The sequence below is a fragment of the Alosa sapidissima genome, chromosome 23 (assembly GCF_018492685.1).
Source record: "Alosa sapidissima isolate fAloSap1 chromosome 23, fAloSap1.pri, whole genome shotgun sequence".
Classification (NCBI taxonomy): Eukaryota; Metazoa; Chordata; class Actinopteri; order Clupeiformes; family Clupeidae; genus Alosa; species Alosa sapidissima.
Window position 1 is genome coordinate 22,773,838 of NC_055979.1, and position 9,085 is coordinate 22,782,922.

At 47.3% G+C, this 9,085-nt stretch overlaps 1 protein-coding gene across 1 annotated transcript in view; it reads left to right on the forward strand.

Moving 5' to 3' along the window:
- The first annotated feature begins 7,165 nt into the window (after nucleotides 1-7,165).
- The window catches only part of LOC121698047 (partitioning defective 3 homolog B-like), a 69,153-nt gene continuing 67,233 nt past the window's right edge, over nucleotides 7,166-9,085 (forward strand). Inside the window, exon 1 of the mRNA XM_042079761.1 lies at nucleotides 7,166-7,284. The gene's annotated coding sequence lies outside the window, so the exon portion shown is untranslated. The remainder of the gene's footprint in view (nucleotides 7,285-9,085) is intronic.

Here is a 9,085-nt window from a genome sequence, read left to right on the forward strand (position 1 = left end):
TTTATCATCTCAGGTGGCCTCTTCTGAAATGCCACAACCATCTTTTATTTTGTTGGGCTAAAAAAGTTACTATACCCAGCTGCCCGATTTAGTATGTTAGATTCGACTTTCAGACCACCTTGCGTCCAAAGCTGCAGTTATAACAAAAATATCCATTTTAGTTACCAAGGTAATAGTTGGTGTAACATAATAATAATAATAATAATAATAATAATAATCATCTATCAAAGAAATTGTTGGTGTGATGGTCAACTGTCATTCTTTCTTGTTGGACTTGGAGTATAGAGTGTGTAGGATTGGACTGAAACACTATAGTCAGATGTCCGATGTCTGTCCAGTCTGCTCAACATAGGTAGTATTAATATTACAAATGGTGGGAGCTTCAGCTGTTATGTCCAATACTCACAGATGCCGCAGCAGCGGCCATTAAAATTGGTCGCCGTGGCAGCGGGACCATCCCTCACCGTGGCAGCACACGCTGGCTGTCTGGAGGGAAGCGGGTTGGCCAGGGTGCAGGGTGATGGAGCCTTGGCGCGGCACGGTGGGATGATTAGAGCCGCATCGATTCCCTGACCTGCTCTCACCCATCACCGATACTCTCCTCTTCTCCCCCTCCTCTCCTCCTCCTCATCCTCCTACTCCTCCTCCTCCTCCTCCTCCTCCTCTTCTCTCTCTCTCTCTCCTCTCAGTCACTGCCAGCGGAGTGGAGGAGGCTAGGATTGATCAGGAAGAGGCATGGGGATGGAGAAGGGAAGAGTCATCCCTCTCTCTCTCTCTTTCTCTCTGAAGTTCTGTGCTACTAATACAACCAATAAGCCATTGCTAACCACCTTATCAATTAGATGTAGATGCACTCATTAAGTAGATTATATACAGACCAAATAAGACTACACACACACACACTTTTTTTTGCCTGGTTTTGCTCATCCTCCTGACCTCGCAAACCGACTGGCACAGAGACACACTTTTCCAAACATGGTTTTGATACAAACCTTTGTTTTGCGAGTACACATAGATACACATTTTGCCAATGGAATCCACATGGTCATTTCCTGACTATTTTATCATCCACACACACATACACACAATCCAATCTCTCTCTCTCTCTCTGTCTCTCTCTCTCTCTCTCTCTCTGTCTCTCTATCCCCCTCTCCTCTCTTTCTCCTTATCGGTGTCTTCCTCTTCCTGTCATGGGGCTGGTGTTCGCTTAGCCCGACGGATGAATTAGGGGAACTGTGGTGAGAGTAGTAATGACTCGTGATCCACGGAATCTGCTCACTTGACCCTCCTCGGACTGCCGTGTCCCTCCATGACCCTCTCTGAGGGTCAGGGGTCAAGAGGATTCGCCCCACTGCTGACCTCCGCAGGGAGCTTGATGGAGTTTTCCCAGGATGCACTGCAGTGGACGGGCCAAAGCAGAGATGTTTGATAGAGTGCCTTTGCTTAACCGCAGTAAACCATCTGCACTGGTGGTCCGAGTGCTGAGCTGACACACACACACACACACACACACACACACACACACACACACACACACACATACCACACAATACACAATCTTCACAACACACCCTCCACAGCCTGGGAAAGTAAAATATAAAGAACTCATTCATGCTGTTCATTCGGTTTCAGTGCACTGAAGATGTGGAAACTTGATGGGAATGTGCAATGAATGGCTAGTTGGTGTAGATGTGTATGTATGTACCGTATATATGATTGCTCTTTAGGTTTACATACAGATTGCCATGGCGATGCCCCTGTATCACCCAGGCCCACAGCAGAGTCTTTGTGAGCCTGTGGAGAGCATTTTAATGTTCTCTGGCAAAGAGGTCCTGTGTGTCTCAAGGCACTATGCAATTATAGATGTTGAATAAATGGGACATAGGCAGTTTATGTTGAAGAATGCATTCATTTCCAGGGATCTTTGCACACTGTATAATGTTGACCAGCTTTGACTGCCAAAACCCAGCCCAGAGGACGCGCGCGCGCGCGCACACACACACACACACACACACACACACACACACACACACACACACACACACACACAGACACAGACACAGACACAGACACACACACACACACACACACACAGACACATTCCTGTCTCCCTTGTGCTTGGTTGAGGTCACAGCCCCGAGCAAAAGTCTTGAGTGCTGTAGGTCCCTTTGAAAGATGGTCATTTTGTTTTGTAGATGACCCTTCATTAAGCTCGTTCTTTCTGGTTTCTGTACATGGAAACGTTTCCACACCCACTGCTGGTGAGCTACGTTAAGTTTCTCTGGGTGGTGGTGAAGTAAAAGGGGATGACTCGGGGAAAGCACCTGCTGTAGTCTATAATATTCAATGGCCGAGAAGGCGCGTAGCCTGGCGCCATCTCTTTCACAGTGTAAGCCAGACCTTAAACATGACATTTTGATGCCATGTTTTTACAATCCCAGTGCAGCTTAGAACCTGAGTTGAGATCTCAGTAGGAGCGTCCAGATGTAAACACGCTACCCAGAGCTACACCAGTGGGAGGAGGCTACTGGTACGGATGTCTCCCTCACCAACAGGTCAATTCTGTTTGTTTAACTGGTATAAACAAGTACCAGTCACAGATCAGCATCAGGAGCGGGTTTTGTTTATGTGTGTGTTTGAGCGAATGTTGAGAATGACCTCATCCTTAACCTCTGTGCACATGAAATGGAATCCGTTTCGCCTTGCACTGCTAACCAGTGTGTGTGTCAGTCCAGCCCATGGAATTCATTCCAAACATCTCCAGACTCTCTGACATTGGACACTATATATCACCCTGCCTGTTGTATATTTATCCCCGAAACACCCAGGCTCATTTCAACCTGTTGGGGGTTGAGGGTGGTGTGGTGTGGTGTTATTCAGTTGTGTGATTATAGGGTGGTGCCACAGGGCCCTTGGGATGCTTCTCCTCCCTGGAGGGTGTAGTTCCCATGGTGACCTTGACATCAGCCAGGGGCAGGTGTGGTTGAGTGGGCAGACGAGAAGGAACGTCTGGGCGTTTTTGTTTTCAGCTGGACAGTGGACCTGGCGTCTATGTCGTGCACTGTGCCATCGTTTTGGCCTTCTGTCCTTCTGTCCTTCCTTGCTTCTTGCCTGGTCTCTCTTTACTGACACATTCTGTCACAGCTTCCTTGTCCTCTACTTCAAAGATCAGTTGGGCAGCTTGGCCTACTGATGGACACCTTCACTCAGCAAGGCACTCACTCCTGAAGTTCCTCCTGAAACCCTGCGTTGTCCTTGGCGACTGAGGGTTAGCATTGCCTTGAAGACTTTTCACTTAACATCTTAACTTTGTCCCCGAGAACTTTTGTTTCTGGGCCCTTCTAAGTGTCAACGTGTCCAGCACAGAAATCCACTCTCTGATGCCTGATGATGGATCGCCCCGAATCAGCTCGCTCTGGGCACTCGATAGGTCAATAATGAATGAAGCAAATGCACGAAACGGGGGGAAAAAAAACATCCCCGCTCCAATCTCCCCTCATTAGGCTCTGAGTGAATTTGTGCTTGGGAGTGCGCGCCTGCCCATCGATAAGGCTGCGTGATTGATTTAAGGGAAGATTCAAGTGTAGATGGGCAGTGATGAGAATGATTACGAGAGAGAGAGAGAGAGAGAGAGAGAGAGAGAGAGAGAGAGAGAGCGAGCGAGCAAGAACCATGCAAGGCCAGAACACACCCAGTGTTCACTGGTTAACTGCCAACACACACACACTTTCTCTCTCACACACAAACACACACACTTTCTCTTACACGAACACACACACACACTTTCTCGCACACACACACACACACACACTTTCTCTCAGACACACAAACACACACACTCTGTCTCTCTCTTTCTCCACCTCTCTCTCTCTGATACTGTTCCTTCATCCGTCTAATCAGTGGACTGACCCTCTCAGCACACCCTCCCTGCACTCCCTGATTAAAGGAACACACACTCACTGCGAGCGTATAGATTATCCCTTAACGTCTGCTTAAGGACTTCACTCTCATATCAATCTATTTCAAGTGGGGCGAACGGAAGGTATTTTGAATGCTTCAGATCTATTTTTTAAATGCAGTTTACCACCACGGAGATCATATTCTCACACATCTCATTTTAATTTCCTTTTGTTGTATTTTTAGTGACTCCCTGGAGGGCTTTGACAAAGCAAACACACTGCGAGGGAATATTGCATAAAGCCTAACGGCTCCTTCGCTTCAAACTTACTCAGTCATCTCTATTGAATCTTGTTTTAACTAAATGTACCGCAGAGCGGTACAAAATATGACCGCCGCCCAGTCCAGCACATTTTTTCCACAAAAATAAATCACGCTGAAAGGCCTATATGATTCTAACTGTCTTATGCATTATCCACACTCAATTCTCACTGGTATCTGCTAGACAACAAGTACCAAAACATGATTAGTTCATAGATTTCACATGTAAAATTCATTTTATACAACCCCACCCCCATCTTGCCTGTTCATAATTCTGAGAAATTTTTGAATTGTGTGCATGTGTGCGTGTACACGTTTATGTTTATGTGTGTGTGTGTGTGTGTGTGTGTGTGTGTGTGTGTGTGTGTGTGTGTGTGTGTGTGTGTGTGTGTGTGCGTGCTTGCTTGCTTGCTTGTGTGTTTTCCTGCGTATGTGTGTTTGTGCATGTGCATGCATGCATACATATGTCTACTCTGTGAGTATGTGTCATACGTATGATTACTGTGACTGTATGTGTGTGCGTGTGTTTATGCACATGTGTGCACATGGAATGGGTTAACATGACCCCTGGAGGCAAACATACGGAAAAAATCCTAGGCCCTACGGTTCTCAAGATATTCACAGAAAACTGTGTCTGCCCTACCCTCCTTTCAGGGGGGGTGCAGTCCAGCGAGGGGGCTACAGATCAAAACGATGAAATGAAATGCATGAAAAGCGATGGTTCCATGCTATCCATATGGGGTTACATGCCCACCAAATTTCGTCTACCCCGGTCTTTCAGTGTCCCGGGAATCCTTGACGAAAAAAAAAAAAAATCTGACTAAACCTATATGACCGCCGCTTCGCTGCGCGGCGGTCATAATAAGATTGTGGCGATCAATACCAAATTAATGCTCGCTACACTCAATTTGGGGAAAGGCAGAAGATTTGGCTTTTGGTGTCATTAGGAAATGAGAGAGAGAGAGAGAGAGATCTCTCTGGTGTTATGTCAGCCATTGCAAACAACAACGACACTGACTTGGCACAGGTGGCGATGAGGGGAGATATGAATGTGTTTTTGTGTGTGTGTGTGTGTGTGTGTGTGTGTGTGTGTGTGTGTGAGTGAGACATGGTCAGAGAATCCATGCTCTTAAGGGCAGGGCTGAACAGAGATGATCTTAACACCCTTACCACACTTTCTACTTGTGAATCTCTCTCTCTCTCTCTCTCTCTCTCTCTCTCTCTCTCTCTCTCTCTCTCTCTCTCTCTCTCTCTCTCTCTCTCTCTCACTACACTTTCTACTTGTGAATCTCTCTCCCTCTCTTACCACACTTTCTACTTGTGTCTCTCTCTCTCTCTCTCTCTCTCTCTCTCTCTCTCTTACCACACTTTCTACTTGTGAATCTCTTTTTTCTCTCTCTCTCTCTCTCTCTCTTACCACACTTTCTACTTGTGACTCTCTCTCTCTCTCTCTCTCCCTCTCTTACCACACTTTCTACTTGTGACTCTCTCTCTCTCTCTCTCTCTCTCTTACCACACTTTCTACTTGTGAATCTCTTTTTTTTTTCTCTCTCTCTCTCTCGCTCTTATTTGTGCAGTGGTAGACAGAAGAGCAGTAGCAGGCCCCCCCCTGGTGTGAGAGCCACAGGACCTCTTAACAGGGTTCCCCTTCCAGCATATGAGTGTAGGCACCCTTCTCTTTGTGCCTGGTCTCATAAGCGTGAAGGGGCTTGGGGTGTGTGTATTGGAGATGTATGTTTGACCAAGAGGTGCATGTGTGTGTGTTTGAGGGGCTCTTTATGAAGCAACTGGATAGATGGTGACCTGTTGGGGTTGTGAGGTGGAGAGCTGTCTGGGTTACACACGCACACACACACACACACTCTCCTCGCCTACAAGACACTACTTAACTATCCAAGCGTACAGCCCATGGGCCTCTGTTCCTTCATACAATGCGTCCAGACAAACACTATTGTTTGAACTATTGTCTGATATAAAGGCCACATTATTCACTGGTTGGTGTGCTTGTGGTGTGAAATGGACAGATTTGGAGTGGATCGTTGGTCATTTTTCTCATTTTAATCTCTTCCTCTCTTTTTAATCTTCTGTCCTGCTCTCTCTTATCCCTTTCTCTCTACCTTTCTATCTCTCTCTCTCTTCCTCCCTCTCTATCTCTCCCCACCCTCTTTCTCTCCTTCTCCCATCCTCTTTCTGTCCATCTTTCTCTCCTTCCCTCTCTCTCTCTCTCTCTCTCTCTCTCTCTCTCTCTCTCTCTCCTCTCTCTCTCTCTCTCTCTCTCTCTCTCTCTCAATTCAATTCAATTGAGCTTTATTGGCATGACAAAAAATAAATTTTTTATTGGCAAAGTATACATGTACGTAGTAGTGTGTAAAGACATAAAACAAAACATCATGCATCATACATTACTGCAACGGCAGTGTGTGTGTGTGTATTTGAGTTTTTGTGTGCTTCACTGATGAAGTGACTCCCTTTGTTTATGGCAAGCATCTATATATCTTGCTGCGACTCTTGCGCTTTTTTGTTCCTCGCCTAATAGTATTCTTAGACTTAGATCCTTAAAGTTTTGAAGGTCTGGATGCATTTCTCTGAATTTAGGAAAGAATTGATCTCGTATGTCTTTCCATTGGCAGCATTCAGCCAAGAAGTGAAGCTCTCTTTCTATGGCACCTTGGTTGCAATTGGTGCACAGCCTGTCTTCTCTGGGCAGCCAGGTTTGCCTGTGTCTGCCCTTCTCAATAGCCAGACTGTGATTGCTTAGTCTGTACCTGGTCAAGGTTTTTCTCTGTCTGGTATCAGTGACTGTGGATAGGTAGTCTGCCACAGTGTACTCTCTGTTTAGGGCCAAATAACATTGAAGTTTATTTTGTCTTTTTGTTGTTTCAGTCCAATATGATAAATAATTTTGTTTTTCTCTCTCAGATACTCCTCTGATGGTGCGGAGCAGCAGTGATTCAGCTCTGGCCGTGCCACAAGAGCTGGAGGCCCCAGATCCCAGACGCAGCCCCGACACCAGCCCACCCTCACCCCCACCCCCGGCCCCCAGCCACGGCCAGGGCCCCAGCCACGGTGAGACACAGAGGGAGGGAGGGAGGGAGGGAGGGGCAGTGATATTACTGAGGGAGCTTTAGGACCGGGTAGACGCAGAGGGGATCAACAGAAACAAATGAGATGTTCAGATTTAGGCAAAGGGTTGGTAGTGATTGTAAGATATAGATAGATAGATAGATAGATAGATAGATAGATAGATAGATAGATAGATAGATATGGAGGTGTGTGTGGTTTGTGTTTGGGTGTGTGTGGGGGGGGGGGGTATTTAAACACAGAAAAAAAGTGAAAACAAAATGAAAGAGTGCAAACAGGAAGAGAGCCTCTGGTCTGGGGGAGATGCGGAGAGGGCCAAACGGTGCGGCTCTAATGAAGCCAGCGCTCCCCTCAGCCTCTCTGCCTAAATCCATCTGCATTCATTACCAGGGTCCTCTCACCCCACTCCACCACACCACCACCGCCACAACACACCCAACAGTGCTCATACACACGAGCCAACACTCACCACCCCCTCACCGCCTGGAACAGACAGATTGACTGTCGGAACATAACGACTGTCGCAGCCATCAGGTCTTTTTCCTTTACCTGTTTGTTTTAAAGGAACACGCCAACTTTTGGGGAAATTAGCGTATTTGCCATCTACCCCAGAGTTGGATAAGAGGATTTACCCTTTCTCTTCAATGTGTGCAGTAACCCAGTCTGACACCTTTAGCCTAGCTTAGCATAATTAACTGGAAGTGGGTTAGACAAGTTAGCGTATAGCTAGTTAGCGTATAGCTAGGGATCTCTAAGGGAGGTGCTTATTACCCAAAAAGTGTATAATGCAAATAGAATAAAAAACAGCCAAATATTGGCCAAAACAAATTGGTAGCATATATCGGTAGCTTCCATCAGCTGCCCCTGATTTCTAAAGATCGGCCTTGGCCAAAGAAACCCCCATATTGGTTACCTCAGGAGGAACTGCCCCCTAGGGCCGTGCCAGGGCTTTGTGAGGTCATTGAGACGTAGCGTCTGAGGCCAGCAGGCACCTAGTCCTGCAAGGCCAGAAGCGCCTGTCGTCGAGGTGTCTGGTCAGCACGGCGTCAGCCTGGCTTTGATGCAGACACGCTCTGACAGACGCGGGTTTAGTAACGAAGACGAATCACTCCGCTGACTTTGCCGCTGGGGTCAAAGGGCATCCATCTGATCTTGTTTGCCCCACGGCTTCCATCCCCCCCCCCAAAAGCTATCAATATCCTGATTTCTCTATAGCTACTCATCTTCTCACCACTGTGTGCTTTAGGGAAGCAATTGCTTTCTGTTTCCCCTGGTTCTGTTTTTCTATCTCTTCCACAGCTGAGACCTGCTTCTCTCCCTCCCTCTCTCTCTCTCTCCTCTCTCCCTCCCTCCCTGGCTTTCTCTCTCTCTCTCTCTCTCTCTCTCTCTCCCTCCCTCCCTGCCCTTTCTCTCTCTCGTTCTTTTCCCCCTCTCTTCCACCCTCTCTCCCTCCCTCTCTCTCTCCTTCTTTTCTCCCTCTCCTCCACCCTCTCCCCCTTTCCACCCCTGTTTCCATCCCGGGGTTCTGGGGACGTGCAGCTCACGTTTAATTTCCCATTTCATTGCACCCTTCTTTTTTTGTTGCTGTCAGTCCTCTGCACCTGTGGCACTCTTGAGCCACAACACGCACGCACGCACACACATACACACATACACACATACACACACACACACACACACACCTACCTCTGCCTTCACCCTTAGACGAACTGTCTTCATGGGCCTGCTCCTACCGAGGCCAATGTGCAGTCAGGTGGCCACACACACACACGTGTGTGTATTTATA